This window comes from Bos javanicus, chromosome 5 (genome assembly GCF_032452875.1).
Source record: "Bos javanicus breed banteng chromosome 5, ARS-OSU_banteng_1.0, whole genome shotgun sequence".
Taxonomy (NCBI): Eukaryota; Metazoa; Chordata; class Mammalia; order Artiodactyla; family Bovidae; genus Bos; species Bos javanicus.
In genome coordinates this window covers 120,255,021-120,275,738 of record NC_083872.1, presented here as the reverse complement: position 1 = coordinate 120,275,738, position 20,718 = coordinate 120,255,021, and the positions used below count along the sequence as shown (strand labels likewise).

Sequence of the window (20,718 nt, the reverse complement as noted above, 5' to 3'; positions counted from 1 at the left end):
TCTTTTGGACTCTGTGGGAGAGGGTGAGGGTGGGACGATTTGGGAGAATGGCATTGAAACATGTATAATACCATATGTGAAACGAATCGCCAGTCCAGGTTCCATGCATGATATAGGAAGCTTAGGGCTGGTGCACTGGGATGACCCAGAGGGATGGGATGGGGAGGGAGGTGGGAGGGGGTTCAGGATGGGGAACACGTGTACACCCGTGGCAGATTCATATCAATGTATGGCAAAACCAATACAATATTGTAAAGTAATTAGCCTCCAATTAAAATAAATACATTTATATTAAAAAAAGGGGGGGTAGAAAGAAAAAAAAAACAGAACCTGCCTGACAATATAGAAGATACAGGTTCAATCCCTGATCCGGGAAGATCCCACATGTTGCGGGGCAACTAAGCCAGTGCACAACTACTGAGCCCACGTGCCGCCGTGAAGGAAGACTCGCACCCGGAGCCCAGTCACGGCATGAGAAGCCGCCGTGAGCACGGAGCACTGCAAGCAGAGAGCCGCCCCCGCTCACACCGCCCAGAGAAAGGCCGGGCGCAGCCACGAGCAGACACAGCGCTGCACGCAACAGTCACAGAGGTCAAGAAACCGTTAGAAAAAAGACTTAAGGCTAAATGCTGCTGCTAAGGCGCTTCAGTCGTGTCTGACTCTGTTCGACCCCAGAGACGGCAGCCCACCAGGCTCCCCCGTCCCTGGGATTCTCCAGGCAAGAACACTGGAGTGGGTTGCCATTTCCTTCTCCAATGCATGAATGTGAAAAGTGAAAGTGAATTTGCTCAGTTCTGTCCGACTCTTAACGACCCCATGGACTGCAGCCTACCAGGCTCCTCCGTCCATGGGATTTTCCAGGCAAGAGTACTGGAGTGGGGTGCCATTGCCTTCTCCGTAAGGCTAAATGCTGCTGCCGCTAAGTCACTTCAGTCGTGTCCGACTCTGTGCGACCCCATAGACGGCAGCCCACCAGGCTTCCCCATCCCTGGGATTCTCCAGGCAAGAACACTGGAGTGGGTTGCCATTTCCTTCTCCAATGCATGAAAGTGAAAAGTGAAAGTGAAGTCGCTCAGTCATGTCCGACTCTTAGCGACCCCATGGACTGCAGCCTACCGGGCCCCTCCATCCATGGGATTTTCCAGGCAAGAGTACTGGAGTGGGGCGCCACTGCCTTCTCCGGTAAGGCTAAATAGTGACAAAAGAGCTATAAAGCTAAGTGCAAGATTTAGAAAAGATTCATAAATTGGAGAGGCTTACTATAAAATAACCTGCAATTTACAAAAACATCTATAGGGTTTCAGTAACAACAACAGAAAACAGACTCCCTCAGGGCCCCTTCCGCCTCTCCGTCTGCAGCCTGACCTCAGCCTCACCCGTATTCAATGGTCTTCTTCATGGAGACGGCAAACCACCACCCACCACTCCCACCCAGAATCGCCACAAAACTGCTTCTAAAACAAGCTTTGCATTATCCAGTAACAAGATAAGGAATCCTAACATATCCTTTTTCCAAAAACTTGTTTATGCACTCTGGGCTGTGCCGGGTCTTGCCTGCTGCACAGGCTCTTCTCCACCTGCAGTGAGCAGGGGCTGCTCCTCAGCGCGGCGTGTGGGCTCCTCACTGTGGTGGCTTCTCTCGCTGTGGTGCACAGGCTCCCGGGCAATGAGGGCTTCACAGGTGCAGCTCTCGGGCTCTAGAGCAGAAGCCCAGGAGGGCGGCACACAATCTTAGCTGTTCCAAGGCACATGGGATCTTCCCAGAGCAGGGATCAAAGCTGTGTCTCCTGCATTGGCAGGCAGATTCTTTACCACTGAGCCACCAGGGAAGCCCACGAATCCTAATATATCCTTCAATCACTACTCACATTTTTAAGTAAAATAGAGCAGAGGTCAGAATTTTGGGGCACGTCAATCAGGAGAGGACATGCCTCTCCTGATTAGGACAGTTGTCCTACTGAAGGAAAGCAAAGATCCTATAAAGCTTGAAAAGTCAAACACCCATAACAAAGGGTCTTAAGTTCAAGGTCATACACACACACACACAAAATAGAATGTGTAACTTTTAATCAGGAGTAAAACAAAAATAATCTATCCGACGGAAAATAGAAAAGGAGATATAAAAACAGGGAAGTACTAGTAAAGGAAAATGTGAAACAAAATGGTAGAAATTAATACTAACATACAGCACTGTAAATCAACTATACTTCAATAAAAATGAATTTTAAAAAAGAAATTAGTCCTAATGATAATTTTAATAGTTCTATAATATATGGAATAAACTAATCAATGCAAAAGAATTTTCTCAGATTTACTTTCTAAAAAACAATCTCCAACAAAAGACACACACTTTAGGGGACTTCCCTGGTGGCCCAGTGGTTAAGAGATCTGCCTGCAAATTCAGGCGACACAGGTTCAATCCCTGGTCCAAGATCCCACATGCCACAAGGCAACTAAGCCTGCGCACCACAACTCCTGAGCCTGTGCTCCACAACGAGGAGAGCCCTGCAATGAGGAGACTGCCACCCCAACTAGAGAGGAGTCCCTCCTCGTCACAGACAGAGAAAGCCCGTGAGCAGCAACGAAGACCCAATGCAGCCAAAAATAAATAAATTTAAAAAACAATTTTTTAAAGAAAAGCTCACCTTTGCTCATCTCACCTATTACATATAAACCAGCACTGTGACTAGAAATAAAACTAAATTACTCTCAAAGTCATTCACTTAAACTGACCATTAGCTCACTGGCCCACATTGCTACAATTCTAGATCATTCAACCAAAAATCTCTATGTACTAACGTTCCTGAGCTTCAGTGACTAGCCACGCTCTGTAAGAAACGGGTGATCTCAGCAGCGGCATCCCTGGAGAGTTCACAGCGACAGCCCCAGTTTAGGCAAGCGCATCTCATGGCCAAGGAACTGGTATAAAGTAGCTTTAGAACTGTCACTCGGGTAGCGGCTGCACACGTCTTTTCCAAACACTTCTTGTATCCCAACAACTCTGTGCTACCCTCCAAAGAGATGCTAGCATCCTCTCACTGCACCCTTGCCTACCAGAAGGCTAACTTTCCTTCCCAAGATGACCCAGAGGCCCGCCACTGACAGCTCGTCTTTAGAACAAGGCACTGGCTCACGACTGCGGCTCAGATCATGAGCTCCTTATAGTAAAATTCAGACTTAAAACTGAAGAAAGTAGGGAAAACCACTAGGCCATTCAGGTATGAACTAAGTCAAATTCCTTAGGATTATACAGTGGAAGTAACAAATGGATTCAAGGGATGAGATCTGATCAACGGAGTGCCTGAAGAACCACGTACAGAGGTTTGTAACACGGTACAGGAGGCAGTGAACAAAACCATCCCCAAGAAAAAGAAACGCAACAAGGCAACGTGGCTGTCTGAGGAGGCCTTACCAACAGCTGAGGAAAGAAGAGAAGCGAAAGGCAAGGGAGGAGAAGAAAGATATGCCACCTGAACGCAGAATCCCAACAGCAAAGAGAAAGAAGAAAGCCTCCTCTCCCCTGACGGCTCACTCGGCAAAACATCTGCCTGAAATGCAGGGGGCCTGGGCTTGATGCCTGGGTCAGGAAGATCCCCTGGAGAAGGTGGCTACCCACTCCAGGGGAGAACCCCATGGACAGAGGAACCTAGTGGGCTACAGTTCATGGGGGCGCAAAGAGTCGGACACGACTGAGAGACTAACCCTTTGACTTTGACTTTCAGCGAACAATGCAAAGAAACAGAGAAAAACAACAGAATGCGAAAGACTAGAGCGCTTTTCAAGGGAATTAGAGCTACCAAGGGAAAACTTCATGCAAAATGGGCACAATAAAGGACAGAAACGATATGGACCTAACAGAAGCAGAAGATAGTAAGCAGAGGTGGAAAAAACACACAAAAGAACTCTACCAAAAAGATCTTGGTGACCTGGACAACCAGGATGGTGTGATCACCCACCTAGAGCCAGACATTCTGGAGTGTGAAGTCAAGTGGGCCTTCGGAAGCATTACTACCAACCAAACTACTGGAGGTGACAAAATTCCAGCTGAGCTATTTCAAATCCTAAAAGATGATGCTATTAAAGTGCTGCACTCAATACGCCAGCAAATTTGTAAAAGTCAGTAGTGGCCACAGGACTGGAAAAGGTCAGCTTTCATTCCAATCCCAAAGAAGGGCAACGCCAAAGAATGCTCAAACTACCACACAACTGCACTCATTTCACATGCTAGCAAAGTAATTCCCAATATCCTTCAAGCGAACTGAGTACTTTCAGAAGTACAAGCTGAATTCAGAAAAGGCAGAGGAACCAGAGATCAAATTTCCAACATCTGCTGGATTACAGAAAAAGCAAAAGAATTCCAGAAAAACATCTACTTCTGCTTCACTGACTATACTAAAGCCTTTGACTTTGTTGATCACCACCAACTATGGAAAATTCTTAAAAACACGGGAATAGCAGAGCACCTTACCTGCCTCCTGAGAAACCCATAGAAGCAAAGAAACCAAGAAGCAAAAACCGGACATGGAACACTGGACTGGTTCAAAATTTGAAAGGAGTACATCAAGGCTGTATACTGTCACCCTGCTTATTTAATTCATATGCAGAGTACATCATGCAAAATGCCGGGTTGGATGAAGCATAAGCTGGAATCAAGACTGCTGGGAGAAATATCAATAACTTCAGGTATGCAGATGACACCACCCTTATGGCAGAAAGTGAAGAGGAACTGAAGAGCCTCTTGATGAAAATTAAAGAGGAGGGTGAAAAAGCTGGCTTAAAACTCAACATTCAAAAAACTACCATCATGACATCCAGTCCCATCACTTCATGGGAAATAGGGAAAAAAATGGAAACAGTGACAGACTTTATTTTCCTGAGCTCCAAAATCACTGCAGATGGTGACTGCAGCCATGAAATTAAAAGTTATTCTTGCACCCTGGAAGAAAAGCTATGACAAACCTAGACAGCATATTAAAAAGCAGAAACATTACTTTGCCAACAAAGGTATGTATAGTCAAAGCTATGGTTTTTCAAGTGGCCATGTATGGATGTGAGAGCTGGACTATAAAGAAAGTGGGGCACCGAAGAATTGATGCTTTTGAACTGGTGCTGGAGAAGATTCCAGAGAGTCCCCTTGGACAGCAAGATCAAACCAGTCAATCCTAAAGGAAATCAACCCTGAATATTAATTGGAAGGAGTAATGCTGAAGCTCCAATCCTTTGGCCACCTGATGGTAAGAGCTGACTCACTGGAAAAAACCCTGACGCTGGGCCAGACTGAGGACAGGGGATAAAGGGTGATGGAGGACGGGACGGTTGGTGGCGTCACCGACTCGATGGACACGAGGACGGGACGGTTGGTGGCGTCACCGACTCGATGGACACGAGGACGGGACGGTTGGATGGCGTCACCGACTCGATGGACACGAGGGTGAGCAAACTGGAAGACAGTGAAGGACAAGAAAGCCTGGAGCGTTGCCGTTCATGGAGTCGCAAGGAGTCGGACATGACTGAGCGACTGAGCAACTGGCCCGTGAACGGCGTGGTGACTTGAGATTCTCTGGTTATACCTGAGCTCCAGCACACTACAAGCATCCCTGTCATACCCTGACAACGCCCTCCAGTCTCTCTGGAATGCCAAGCAAAGTACTGCCATTACCTTCCAGACTCTTATCCAACAGCCAATGAAGAAACTTCAAGTGCTGCTGCTTGCCTGACTTCTGGTTAGTACAACCATCAGACAGAAGGCAGCTTCCAAAGAGAAACGCTGCCCACACAACCACGCAGTTCCATGAACAGAGCCCTTCAGAAATGGACATTCTGTGGTAGAGACTGTTGCTAAGAGAAAAGGAGCCTCCGACCACAGGTCAGTCCAGCGCTGGCTCTGCTGGGGGACCTGGCCTCCTGTGTGTCGTGTCCTCACCTGAAAACTGGGACAAGGAGCACCGCCGAGGACTGCTGTGAGGGTGACTCGAGCTGCCCTCTGGGTGAGGAGCCCGGAACAGGACTGGCACAACCTCTCCTCAGAGGTACTGATGGCAGAGAGGAGGAAACAGAGACACGGCCACCGTGCTGCCAAGGCTGGGCTCAACAGCGGCCAGGGGAGGCACAGCTTGCTCAAGGGAGCGGACCAGAGCCTCTCCCGGAGCCAGCTTCAGTGGCATCACCGTGCAGCTGAAGGTGGGCATGAGGGAAGTTCTGCACTGCGCAGTTAACAGATGCTGTAAGCGAGGAGGGTTCTGAGTCTCCCAGAGAGTCAGTAGTTAAACATTTATTAACACACCACTGAAACCGCACTGGTCTGGAAAAAAATGACAAGGCAAGTCCATGGAGAGCAGTGGATACCTGCACAATCAATCAATCCACAAACAAGATCATGTCTATACTGGACATAGTCCACCGGGGGCGGCAGGAGGGAGACCCAGGGAAAGGGGGTGGCTGGCAGGAACAGATGAGTAAAAATCTAACATCAGAAGTGAAAAGAAGAAATAACCACAAACACAAAGGCAAGTTCAAATGATTACCGGAGAATAGTTTACCTAAGACCATGCTGAACCATCTGGACTCTGCAAACCCACCGTCGAAGCCCTGTCAGATGCAGAACTGGCCAGAAGCTGCCTCCAGAAGAGGGTGGACATGAGTCTGAGCAAACTCCGGGAGACAGTGAAGGACAGGGAAGCCCGGTGTGCCGCAGCCCATGGTGTCGAAGAGTCAGGCAGGACTTAAGAGACTGAAGAACAAGTCTCTTTCGACTTCCGAAGAGATGGCTTAATTTTTAAGTTTTATTTATTTACTTAGCTGGCTGCAATGGCTATTAGTTGTGGCATTCGGAATCTTCGCTGCATCGTGAGGGATCTTGCATCACAGCGTGCGGATTCTCAGTGCAATGAGCAGACTCAACGCAGTGCACGGGCTTAGTGGCTCCACAGCATGTGGAAGCTTTGTTCCCAGACCAGGGATTAAACACCTGTCCCCTGTATCACATAGTGGATTCCTGCCCACTGGACAAGCAGGGAAGTCCTCTTGGCTTAGTTTTTAAAGCACTGAAGCACACACAAGAAGTTGTAACTACCGTAATTCATCCAGGATCTGACTGGATTGCAGTGGGAGGGCCTTTCAGGAGCTTCTGCTCCTGTGGAGGCACGAGTCCTTCCCTCCCTTTCCGGCGCCTGTATGGACTGTGCTCTGACGCTGACCGTGCTCACACCCGAGCCCGAGCCACCTGCTCCGCACGAGTGACACAGAGCGCTCGCCACGCAGCACACACACGACTTGGCTGTTTTATTTGGGTTACACTTTGGCTTAGAGAGGCCACGTCACTTTTCCACAACACAGCACCTCAAAACCAGACACACAAGGGTCAAAGAAACCCCAAAAGTCAAGAGACCATATACACAGCTTCAAAACTACAACTTTTGTTGTCATCCATCCTCGAGTGTCTCCTCACACCTCGGATTTGTATACACCACACAATTAACGAGAGTCAAAAACAATTCTTACCTTCTATGGAAACTCCTTCTTTAAATTTTATATTTAGGCAAAATATAAAAATATTTGGGATTTTTTCTTGGAGTATATGCAACTTTAAGAAGAAATTTTTCATTCAGTAGATGTATAATCTCTTCACCTGAAAAATAAGAGAGGAAAAAAAACTTAAGTTCTACATCTTTAAAGTCAACTCACCAAAATAATACAGAAAAGGAAAACAAAAGTCATTACCTTAACTGAGAATTCAGATAATCAGAACAATTCATGACCAAGGATCTAAAAACTCCCCTGTCCTTGCTTGCTCTGCAGGGACTGGTGCCAGCGCCACACGCCCACCTCCAGCTGGTCAGCCAGCTCAATGGCCGGGGTGCAGGGCCACGAGCAGGGTCTGTGCAGCTGCCCACTTCCACGCCTACACTACCAACACCAACACACACACATCCGGATCACCAGATGACAAGCCACGTCCCTCACGGCTTCCAGAAAACCGTGTCCCAGAGTGTTCCAGGTGGGACTGCTACACAGTGTTTGCAAACAATGTGACTCGCAATCCTCGTAGGAAATCCTGACTTCAAGGCGCGCAGCAAGAACGGACTAAGAGAGCCCTGGGCTGTTCACTCTGCACGAAAGTCATGATTTTACCATTTGAAAATCATACTTATGCAATAAGGAGGGATGTCCATTCTAGAATATAAGAGCCTTAAGAGACTGATTCATCAAATACAATATTTAAATCTTGTTTGGGTCCAATTAAAATGAATCAACTTGAAGAGTGTATTTTTGATGCTATTGGGAAAATCTAAATACAGACTGGTATTAGCACTAAGGAATTAATGCACATCTCTTAGTTGGAAAAATAATATGGTCACTTGTTTTTAAAAATAAAAACCTCCCTTATCTAGCAGAAAAAATGAAGTATTCATGAGTGAAATGACATTATTTTTTGGATTTACTTTTAAAACACTTTACCAAAACACAAGAGCCAAACAAATTTTAAAGGGGTGAGAGAGAAGAACACCACCACCAACAAAAAAACTGGCAAAGTGCTGATCACCGATTAAGCTGGGAAATGAGCACAAGGGTATTCAGTGTTTTCTGGTGTATTTTTAAATTTCACATAAAAAGAAAAAAAAGTACTTGGAGTTGTGCTAGTAAACCAGCAGTAAGTCAATGTCATATCCTAAGACAGGAAACTAGTTTTTAAAACTGTGAAAGAGAACAAAGAACCCTTCCTTTAAAACTGAGTCAGGAGGTCCAAAGGGGAGCCCTCACCCAGCACTACCGGGTTTCGATCACAGACTCCCATGGAGGAAGGCTTCCCATTTGCCCAGCAACTCAGTCAGTAACAAACCTTCAGCACCCTGAACTCTCATTTCCTCCAAGGGACTTTTGTTCAAGAGTACCTCCCAACTTCCTCCTTTTTCTCTACATAGTAACCTTCGTCTTCTTTGTTTGGGAGACTTGCCTATGGCTTTTGTTATTGCTTGGTTGTCCTGAACTGCTATTCTCAAATTCCCACCCAATTCAAAATTGGCTTTCCAGCACTTCACAGTTTCAAAATAAAGAACTATCTCTATAAAGGCCCTCAGACCTGTTTATTCTGCCTCTGAACAGGGTGCTTTTATAACACTGCAACTTCTTGACACATTCTCCTCAGTGTGAGCTGGAGGAAGCCCAACAACTGGGACATGGGGGTGCGGCCGGGACGTGGGGGGTGCAGCTGGGACATGGTGGGGGGTGCAGCCAGGACATGAGGGTTGCAGCCATGACATGAGGGTTGCAGCCGGGACATGGGGGGTGCAGCCGTGGAACGGGGGGTGCAGCCGTGGAACGGGGGGTGCAGCCGGGGAATAGGTGCAGCTGGGACATGGGGGTGCCGCCGGGACATGGTAGGGGGTGCCACCGGGACATGAGGGGTGCAGCCGGGGAACAGGAGGGTGCAGCCGGGAAACAGGGGTGCAGTCGGGGAATGGGGCATGCAGCCGGGACGTGGGGGGTGCAGCCGGGAAACAGGGGTACAGTCGGGGAATGGGGCGTGCAGCCGGGACGTGGGGGGTGCAGCCGGGGAACAGGGGGTGCAGCCGGGACATGGGAGGTACAGCCAGGGAACGGGGGGTGCCGCCGGGACATGGGGGTGCCGCCGGGACATGGTGGGGGTGCAGCCGGGGCATGAGGGGTGTAGCCGGGACATACAGGGTGCAGCTGGGGAATGGGGGATGCAGCCAGGACATGGTGGGAGGTGCAGCTGGGGAACGGGTAGGGGGCCGTGCAGCTGGGGCACAGGGGGGTGCAGCCGGGGAACGGGGTGGCCATGCAGCTGGGGCAGGGGGGTGCAGCCGGGGAACGGGGTGGCCATGCAGCTGGGGAACGGCGGGGTGCAGCCAGGGAATGGGGTGGGGGAGAGGGTGTGCAGCCAAGGAACGGGAGACGAGGCTCCTCGGCAGGCAGGGACCCTGAGCACGCACCCCATGCTCACACTGCCTGGCAGCGCCACCCTCTCCCATGCCCTCCCTCCCAAGGCAGGCACCCTGTCCTCCTGCTCAGACCACAGCAGGCTCTCAGATCTCATTGGCAGCCTGATTTTCCTGTGACCCCTTTCTCCCAAGCCCTACCCCACCTCCTTCCTTAAACACACGTATTCCCTGAGGTCCACACAGGCACCCCAAACTGGAAGGGGGCAGCACTCTCACAGGCCCCAGCACTCCCTTCTGTGCCTCCTGATGCCTTCACTCAAGGATCTGTTTTTGATACTTTTGCTTCTAGCCGAGACGAAACAACAAGGACCAGATTCACAAATGAAACAGCTCTCAGGACACTGGCTATCTGGCGGGGAAAACAGTGATCCTCAAGGAGGGAACAAGAGGAGCCCGTTAACTGCCCAGCTTCCTGCCTGACAAGAGTTCTGGGTCATAGCAGAGGAACCAGGTGGGTCCAGCAGTCCCCGAGGGGAAGAAAGAGCGCTGGGAGTCCAGGGGGCAAGGCGCGAGCGTTGCCAAGCAGAGAGCGGAGGATGTGCCTGCTCTGGCCAGGTACTGCTCAGCCCAAGCAGCCAAGCCAAGGATTAGAAGAACGATCCTCCAAGTTCACATGGGTCAAGGAGAGGTACTCCTCCTCCCAGTCACAGTGGCTATTTCCCTAACTTCAAGGCACTGCACAAAGAATTCAGAAGACTTCTGCTTCACTGGTGGGGCAACATGAGACCTGGACTCAACACGACTGTGGTCCCACCTGACAAAGCCTAAAAGCCGGACCCCAGAATCTAGCTTAGTTGGTAAAGAATCCGCCTGCAATGCAGGAGACCCCGGTTCGATTCCTGGGTTGGGAAGATCCGCTGGTGAAGGGAACGGCTACCCACTCCAGTATTCTGGCCTGGAGAATTCCATGGACAGAGGAGCCTGGCAGGTTACCGTCCATGGGGTTGCAAAGAGTCGGACACAACTGAGTGACTTTCACTTCACTTCACAGAATTAAACTCTTTCCAAGTGATTTAACAACATTCCAGACAAAGGTCAAGAATATTTATAGAAAACAAAAATACCCAGCATCCAACAAGATAAAAGTCACAGTATCTTGGCATCCAGTCAAAAATGACCAGATATGCAAGGAAGCGGGAAAATACAAACCATAATCCACCCAGAAATAACACAGACAGTAAAATTAATAGACAAGGACATTAAGCAGTTGTTCTAACTGTATTCCATATGTTCAAAAACCTAGAGGGAAGATGAGACATGTTAAAGAGAGACATGAAAGATATACAAAGACCCAAAGAGAATCACAAACAGACTCTCAATCCAGCAAAAGGCAGGAAAAGAGGACAAGGCCCGGAGAGCACACGCTGAGCCCTGACCGCAGGCCAAGCCGGGCGCCGCCGCACTCTCAGCGCACCCCTGCTCCCTCGCCCACCCTGCACTATTTCCCGACTCACTGCCAGCCTCTGCAGCGGACACCTCGGCACATGGGCCTCTGCCTGAAACGCCCTCCCTCCACCTTCCTTACCTGGCAAATTCCTATCTGCCCCTCAAATTCAAAATTCAAAGACAATCACTTTTATCAGGCTTTCTTGAGTCCTTCCTCAGAACTATTGCAAGAGAATCAACACGCTGTAATCTAGTTTTAAGTATTTTTTATCTTCAATCATGAAAAAAATATTTAAAATATTAAAAAGTCCAGAGAAAAATATAAAAATATCCACGTATTGAGATCTAATAAATGTTAACTATTTGCTTATATATGGAGACGATATTAGTCGCTCAGTCGTGTCTGACCCTGGGTGACGCCATGGACTGTAGCCCACCAGGCTCCCCTGTCCATGGGATTCTCCAGGCAACAATCCTGGAGCGGGATGCCATTCCCTTCTCCAGGGGATAGCACCAACCCAGGGATCAAACCTGGGTCTCCTGCATTGTGGGTAGATCCTTTACTGTCTGAGACACCATGGAAGACCACTGACATATGCCACCTACTTAAAAAAATGTTTCTAGGAGTTCCCTGGTGGCATGGAGGGTAAGAATCTGCGCCACAGAGACCGGCCCCAGCACACAGATGAGACCGGCAGGCAGTGCCTGCCTGGACCTGCTCTCAGCACCGCGCTCCTGGGAGAACCAAAACCAAGGCGGCGGGCAGGCACGCTCGTGCCTAGGCTGCGCCTGTCACTCCGGCTACACCGGGTCCTCGTCGCTGCGCGCGGGTCCTCGTCGCTGCGCGCGGGCCCTGTCAAGCAGCGGTGAGTGGGCGCTGCCCTCCAAGTGCGGTGCAGGCTTCTCGGTGCGGCAGGCTCTCTCGCCCAGGAGCACGGGCTCCAGGGTGCAGAGCTTCAGGAGTTGTGGCACACGGGCTTAGTTGCCCCAAGGCATGTGGGATCTTAGTTCCCAGACCAGGAATCAAACCCGTGTCCTCTGCATAGGCAGGTGGATTCTTAACCACTGGACTACCTGGAGTCTCTAGGCTGAGACTCTGGAAGGAAAAGTAATGTTAAACAGGCAGCTAAAAAGCAGTGCCAAATAGGCAGAAAAACTCCGCAACAGCACGAGGGTAGAAACCGGGGCAATGAACAGAGCTGAGTCCAAACAAGAGCACAAAAGGACTAACTGAAGGAGCACTGATGCAGGGTGACGCTACCCTAAGAAGCAACGGGAGCCACTGTCATGGGGGCCTTACTACTAAGGGCCGGCAGCCGTGAGCCAAGTACGACTCAGTGCAGGGCGCAATCCGCCACCAAGCCCAAGTCACAAGTGAGACTACAGAGGCCGCAATCGTGACAGGACCAGCCCAAGGCCAGGAGGTTACTGTCAGCTCTTGAACGGGAGCCCAAGCTGTCTGAGAGCAAAGTCCATGTTCTCAGTCTCTACACAATACCAGACTCTGGCCCAGATTCTAGTTGATACAGGAGGAAAGAGGCGTCACAGAAGGGGCAGTAGGCTGAGGCAGATGGAACGGAAGCAAAGGCGTGACCCAGGGCGTCACCCAGCGAGCCCCCGGAGTAGAGCGCCCAGGGCCTTCACCGTGACGAGCTGGGGTCAGGCAGTGGCCACGGCGCACGACTTTCTGAGTGTGCTCAACACCAACGAACTGCACCCTTTACAAGACTGGATCTCACAGGACAGGAATTACATCTTCATGAAAAACACGCACACTCAGTGGGCTGACAGGCAGGAGTCAAGTTCCCAGAGGAGAGCAGACCAGAGGCGCCAAGGCCCCAGGAGCCACAGCTCGCCCCCCAGCGAGAAGGCAGCTCTGCGGTGGCCCCCGAGGAGAGGCTGGGGGGCTGGGAGAGAGCCCGCAGGACTGAACTCAGGAGGCAGGGCGGCGACGGCTCCCATGAAGAAACCTGCTGGAGCTCTATCTACTCCTTTTAAGTTACTGACCACAAACCTCATGTGCACAGAGAACACAGCCCTGCGAGCCTACTTCCTCTTGGAGCAAGCTTGCCTCTCCTGAGACGACTGGGACAGATGCTGGACAGACACGAACTCTGCACAACCCCTCGCATCAAAAAGCAAGGCTCCCTGCCCAGGACCCCCAGTCACCACAGGTGGGGAGCGATGGGGCGGGTCCAAGTCTGAGCTCCGAGAGGCCTCACAGCCTCTGCTCTCGCCCCCGAGGAGCCCTGTGGCCGGTGCAAAGAAGCCCTTCCAGCCTCCCTAAGGATGACTGAACCCTGGAGAGCCCCGGCTCGCGAGGAGGCCCGGCTCCACACACAGCAGACAGGAGCCAGCGCCACCCAAACTGGGTTCAACCCACCAACTCAGGAAAAACAGTCCTTTGATTCCTTCTGTTCCCTTGCAACCCTTCAACATCCTTACCCCCTAATTCACAGAAAAAGCACACAGTCTCAAGTGGGAACCCTCCAGTCTTCGTGCAGATTTGGCTCACCAAATTTGGCATCACAGTCCCTGCCCCCGTCATTACAGCACAAAAAGGGCCTTGCTCCCGCCAAGACAACCACTGCACCCGCACGCTCAACCCTGCCCTTCACACCTCCGGTCTGCCTGTCTCCCCTCGCTCACTGTGCACGCGCACAGGCGTGCACACCCTGCCCCACAGACGCTTCTCCGATCCTGCTCACAGCAATGCTTCCCCGAGGGACGCTGGCTTTCGCCGTCCCCTCCCATCCAGCTCCTGAGCCCACCACTCCATCAGACTGTTTCCATTAAGGAAGTCAGTGCCCATCCAGGACCGCCCCCTCAGCATCTCCCAGCCTGACACGGTGGAAGTAACACCATGTCGTAGCTTCCCTGACACCATACCCTGCAGGGTCCTGCGGCCCCCAGAGCCACTCTCTGTCAGCTCCCACTTCCTCTGCTCAGTCCACCAGTGGGCACCTCCCAGCGTTCAGTTCTGTCTCCCTCCCTGCCCTCTGCTGCACAGGTTTAAAAGTGCAGCTCCCTGAGTTCTGGTTCTAGAAAAACTGGAGCAGCTATATCACACTAATCTCCCTGCTGATAATAAGTATAAACTCTAAACAAAACATAAAAACAGCTATTTGAAGATACCAGAGACCACTCAAAAACATGCAGTAAGTGGGGGGAACACAGTCACTCTAAGAAGAGCGAACCCCACGAGCTCTACACTGAAGAGCTCCTGACGCAGAGTCGACCACAGGAGGAGAGAGGTCCGATTTCAGGGCTACCAGGACGGCTGAAACAGAATGGGAAAATCAAAAAGAGAAGTGCACGCGTGTGCTCAGGCATGTCCAAGTCTATGAGAGTCAAAGTGAAAGTCAGTCGGTCGTGTCCGACTGTGTGTGACCCCATGGACTATTGAATCCATGGAATTCTCCAGGCCAGAATACTGGAGTGGGTTCCCTTCTCCAGGGGACCTTCCCAACCCAGGGATCAAACCCAGGTCTTCCACACTTGCAGGCAGATTCTTTACCGGTTGAGCCACCAGGAAAGCCCAAGAATACTCGAGTGGGTAGCCTATCCCTTCTCCAGGGGATCTTCCCAACCCAGGGATCAAACCCAGGTCTCCCGCATTACAGGCGGATTTTTTACCAGCTAAGTCCAACTCTATGCAACCCCACAGACCTCAGCCCATTAGGCTTCTCTGTCTGTGGGATTTCCCAGGCAAGAATACTAGTGTGGGTTGCCATTCTCTTCCCCAGGGGATCTTCCCAACCCAGGGATCGAACCCGCATGTCCTGCATTTGCAGGCCAATTCTTTACCACTGAGCCACCAGGGAAGCCCAAGATGAATAAGGTCTGAGGACTGGATGTAAAACATGGTGACTACAGTTAATAACGAGGCACTGAAATCTGCTAAGACAAAACCTAAATGTTCTTACCACATATGTGTACGTGTGTATATATGTTAAGACAGTGATAACTGTGACAATTAACTAGATGAGAAGAATTCCTTCACAGTGTTTACATTTATCAAACCATCACAACGTCCTTTTAATATATTACATTTTTATTTGTCAATTACACCTTGATGAAGCTGGGGGGGCGGGGTGGAACTGAGCAGAAAACAGCTGTTGTGAGATGAAAGAGCTAAGCCAAGATTTGGCAGCTGTCCAGCACTGTGCAGACAGAATTCAGAGGTTAAATTTTGCTAAACTAGATGGGTTTTCTATTAAAATCTCAGAAGGGCCATGCCTTAGGAGTAAAACCCATGTTCCAGAGCTAAAAGTTATGCCCTAAAACTTAGAACAAAACCAAAACATATCTACTCTAGAAAAGCTTCGACAGGATTAAGATCATCTTCTAGTCATTTTAACAGCCTGCCCTAACAAACCTTAACACTCTTTAAGGAGAGACAACCTAAAGCAAAGTTTCTAGCAGACACTACCCACAATGCCCATTTTGCAATTAAAAAAAAATTTGTTACACATGCAGAGAAGAAAAACGTTGCCCATGATCAAGAGGAAAACAATCGACAGGAAGCAGAAATGACCATATGTTGCAACTGGAAGATGAAAACTTCAAAAGAATAATTATAAATATGTTAAAGGATTTTAGGAAACGAGAACAGAAGGAATGACAGGTGGAGAATATTAGCCCGGAAATGCAAACTTGAAAGAAGAACCAAAAGGACATTCTGGAACTGAAAAACTCAGTGACAGTGAAAGTCGCTCAGCTGTGTCCGATTCTTTGCGACCCCAGACGGTAGCTTCCCAGGCTCCTCTGTCCGTGGGATTCGCCAGATCAGAATGCCAGAGTGGGCAGCCGTTCCCTTCTCCACAGGATCTTCCCAACCCAGGGATCAAACCCAGGTCTCCCACACTGCAGGCAGATCTTTACTGTCTGAGCCACTAAGGAAGCTGAAAACCACAGCATCTGAAATGAAAATGTCACTGGACAGAATTAATAACAGAATGGGCACAAAGAGGAAAAGCAGGGAGCTTGATGACAGATGAAAAGAAAATATACAAATGTAAACAAAGGGAAAAATGAGTTTGAAAATACCAACACATTCAAAACCTGTGGGGCAATATCAAACAGTCTAAAATAGATACCACCAGATTCCAAGAGAAGAAAGATTAGGAGGTAAAAGAAATATTTAAGAGGCAATGGCCAAAAAGTTTCCAAAGGTGATTAAATACATCAACCCACAGATCCAAGAAGGATAAATACAGAAACACCACACCTAGAAAACTATCCCCAAATGGAAAAAAAAGTTTTAAGAATTTAATAAAAATAAATACATATCTTAAACACAGAAGGAAAAAGGATATCAGGTAAACAGAAGTAAGACTGACAGCTGACTCCTCATCAGAAACAACAGAGGCCAGAAGACAACGAAAAAGGGCTTCCCTGGCGGCCCAGGGGTTAGGACTCCGCAGTCCAGTGCGAGCGTCAGGTTTGATCCCTGGTCAGGGGCGCTAAGATCCACATGCTTTGTGGACAAACCACAAAACAAAAACCCATAAAACAGAAACAATATTGTAACAAATTCAATAAAGACTTTAAAAATGGTCCACATTAAAAAAAAAAAAATCTTAGAAAAAACCCACAATGGAATAATTTTTTCAAAGCACGTAAGGAAAAAAGCTGTCAACCTGGAATTCTATATTCAGCAAAAATACCTCTCAAAACTGAAGGGTAAGTAAAGACTTCTTCACACCAACAAAAATGGAGTGATTCTGTCCCCAGCATACCCACAACATAAGAAATACTAAAGAAAGTGCTTTAAGCCAAAGGAAAATGATCCCTTATAGAAATCCAATCCACAAAACGGAATGAAAAACTTCCCAACTCATTCTTTGGGACCAGTATTACACAGATATCAAAACAAAGAATATTATATGGGGAAAAAAGTCATACACAAATATCTCTTAAGAATATATATATGATATATGCAAAAAAATCCTTAACAAAACACTAGTGAACAAAAATCCAGCCACCTTTCTTTTGACGGGGGGGGGGGGGCCATGCCTGGCGGCGTGCAGGATCTTAGTTTCTTATTCTTAGTTCCTCAACCAGGGAATTCCCCCCATACCCCCACACTAAGGGCATTTATCCAAAAATGCCAGGTTACTTTAACATCTGAAAATTAATTAATACAACACATTACACTGATGGGGCTTCCCCGGCGGCTCAGATGGTAAAAGAATCCGCCTGCAATGTGGGAGACCCAGGTTTGATCCCTGCTTGTAAAGATCCCCTGGAGAAGGGAATGGCGACCCGCCCCAGTATTCTTGCCTGGAGAACTCCATGGACAGAGGAGCGTGGCAGGGTACAGTCCACAGGATCGCAAAGAGTGGGACTTGACTGAGCGACTAACACTTTCATTTTCGTCACACTGATAAGATAAAGGACAGACACTAAATAATCATCCCAACGAATGCAGAAAAGGCACTGGACAGAATCCAACACCCTTTCGTGGTGAAAACACCCCAACAAACTAGAGGGCAGCCTACTCAACCACTGAAGACCCACGGCACCCACACCACCACTTCTATTCCGCAGTATGGTAGAGGTCCTAGATGGTACTACGAAGAAAAAGAAACAAAAGGCATAATAATTGGAAAGGAAAAGTAAAACTGTCTTTATTCTTATGCAGACAGAATACAAACCTACCATGAGAACAGATAAGTAAACTGAGCAAAGTTGCAGGATGCATGATCAGTACACATAAACCAACTGTGTTTTTGCATATGAACAAGCAACTGAAAAAATAATATAAAAATATTTTAAATAACATCAAAACTATCAAATACTTACAAACATACTGAATGAAAAAAGTGCTCTTTCACACCAAAAATTACAAAATGTTGCTGAGAAAAATTAAGGAAAATTTAAATAAATGGAGAGATGTACCATTTGCACAGAAGACTCAGTTAATACAATAACTCAATTCTAAAATTGATCTGGACTTCCCGAGTGGCTCAGTGGTGAAGAATTCTCCTGAAAGGCAGGAGACTTGGGTTCGATTCCTCGGTCGGGAAGATCCCCCGGAGAAGCGAAGGGCATCCCACTCCAGTATTCTTGCCTGGAGAAGCCCATGGACAGAGGAGCCTGGCAGGCTATAGTCCATGGGGTTGCAAAAGAGCTGGACGCGACTTAGACTAAACATCACCACCACGGATCTAGAGATTTCATGTGATCCCAACCAAACTCCCAGAAAAACTTCATGTCCAAATTGCAGAGCTTCTTCTAAAGCTGGCAAGACAATCTTGTAGAGGAATAAAGGTGGAAGTCTTATGTGACCTGAGTTCCAAACTGACCGTAAAATCGCAGCCACTAAGACAGCGTGGTGTTGGCGTAGGATAAAAAATAGACCAACGGAATGTAATAGAAAGCCCAGAAACAAACCTGCATACACATGTTCAGTTAACTCATAACAAAGGTTCCAACGCAATTTAATGAAGACAGTCTTTTCAACAAAGGATACTAGAATGATTATCTAATTCATACGGGGGGGAAATGTACCCTTTTCCACTTCACACAAAAAAAGACACAAGATGGATCATTCATAAAGGAGATCAGTATTTGCCTGGAGGTGGAGGGGCAAAAGAGGGTTGGCAGGAGGGATCCCAAAGGGACGTGAGAAAATTTGGGAAATGATGGATACATTCACTATCTTGACTGTGGTGATGATTTCACAGGTATGTGCGTATGTCAAAAGTTACCAAATGTTACACTTTAAACACGTGCAGTTTAGGGACTCCCCTGGTGGTCCAGGGGCTATGACTCTGAGCTCCCAATGCAGGGGGGCTGGGTTCAGTCCCTGGTCAGGGAACTAGATCCCATGTGCCACAACTAAAAATTTTGCATGCCACAAGATCCCACTTGCTGCAACTAAGACCTGGCACAGCTAAATAAATAAAATGAACAATTTTTACAAACATGTAGTTTATTCTATGTCATTTGTATCTCAAGATAGCTGTTTAAAGGAAAAAGAGTACTCATAAACTCGAATACAAAAGCTACCACTATAAAGCTTCTACGAAGACAAAAAAGTGGACAGTGTCTTCACAATTCTGATGCAGGCACAAGTTTCTTACAACATATGATAAACATAAAAAGAAAATACTGACAAATTTTTACTTCACCCAAATTAAAATTTTCTCCTCATAAACAGATACCATTAAGAAACAAATAGGCTGAGACTTCCCTGGTGGCCCAGTGGTTGAGAATCTGCCTGGCAATGCAGGGGACACGGGCTCCTTCCCTGGGGAGGAGCTAGGATCCCACATGCCACAGGGTAACTAAGCCCACTCACAGCACAACCACTGAGCCCGCACACGCCGGAACCCACAGGGCAGCCATCAGAGAGCCCGTGTGCCACAGCTGAGACCTGTCGCGACCAAATAAATATTTTTCAGAAAAAAAAGAATCAGGCAAATTACAAAATAGGAAAAAACATTAACCCCTCATTTCCTCTCCTCCTCCCACTCCCTCACTGTGTATGTATCCACATCATAAAAGACTTCAACCAGAATTTTTTTAATTGCTAAAACTGAATAATAAAGACAACCCAACAAAGAGCAGACAGAAGACTGGACACTTAACAAGAGATACACAAATGGTCGAAAAGCACATGAAAAGTCACTCACCGTTGTTTTGTTTAAGTGTATTTATTTACTTATTTTTGGCTGCGCTGGGTCTTCCTTGCTATGTGGGCTTTTCTCTAGTTGCAGCGAGCAGGGACTCCCCTGGCGTCTCACTGCAGTGGCTTCTCTTGCTGCAGAGCACAGGCCCTACAGAGCACATGGGCTCAGAAGTCGCAGCTCCCGGGCTCCAGAGCACAGGCTCAACAGTTGTAGTGCACAGGCTTAGTTTGTTCCGCAGCAAGTGGGATCTTCCCTGATCAGGGATCGAACCTGTGTCTCCTGCATTGGCAGGGAGATTGTTTACCACTGACCCACCAGGGAAGCCCCACCGTTGTTATTAAAACCATAATGAAACACCGCTACCACCTGCATTAAAATTTAAAAAAAGCCGATGATACCAACTGTCGGTACGGCTACAGAGAAACTAGAACTCTCATACACTACTGACGGGAGTTTAAGATGGTACCAGTTTGGAAAACTCACAGTTTCTAAAAAGATTAAACATAAATCTATTCTATCACCTAGCAATTCCATTCCCACACATTTACCCCAAAGAAATAATACATATCCACAAAGAATGTACAATAAACTTAGTGACTAGTTACAACAGCCAAAAGGTGAAACCAACCCCAACATCAATAAGAAAACTATTTTCACACAAAGGAATATTATTCAAATGAAAAGCACAACTACAGATAAAGGAATCAAAATCATTATATTTCAAAAATACT

At 48.1% G+C, this 20,718-nt stretch overlaps 1 protein-coding gene across 9 annotated transcripts in view; it reads right to left on the bottom strand.

Moving 5' to 3' along the window:
• PPP6R2 (protein phosphatase 6 regulatory subunit 2) overlaps window positions 1-20,718 on the bottom strand; it is a 61,925-nt gene that overhangs the window by 38,414 nt on the left and 2,793 nt on the right. For 6 of the 9 annotated variants that reach the window (XM_061418962.1, XM_061418956.1, XM_061418960.1 and 3 more), the window contains one exon: window positions 7,501-7,627. The gene's annotated coding sequence lies outside the window, so the exon portion shown is untranslated. Of the gene's footprint in view, window positions 1-5,659; window positions 5,809-7,500; window positions 7,628-20,718 lie in introns of those variants that run through there. The other 3 variants (XM_061418963.1, XM_061418958.1, XM_061418964.1) reach the window with 3 other exon arrangements.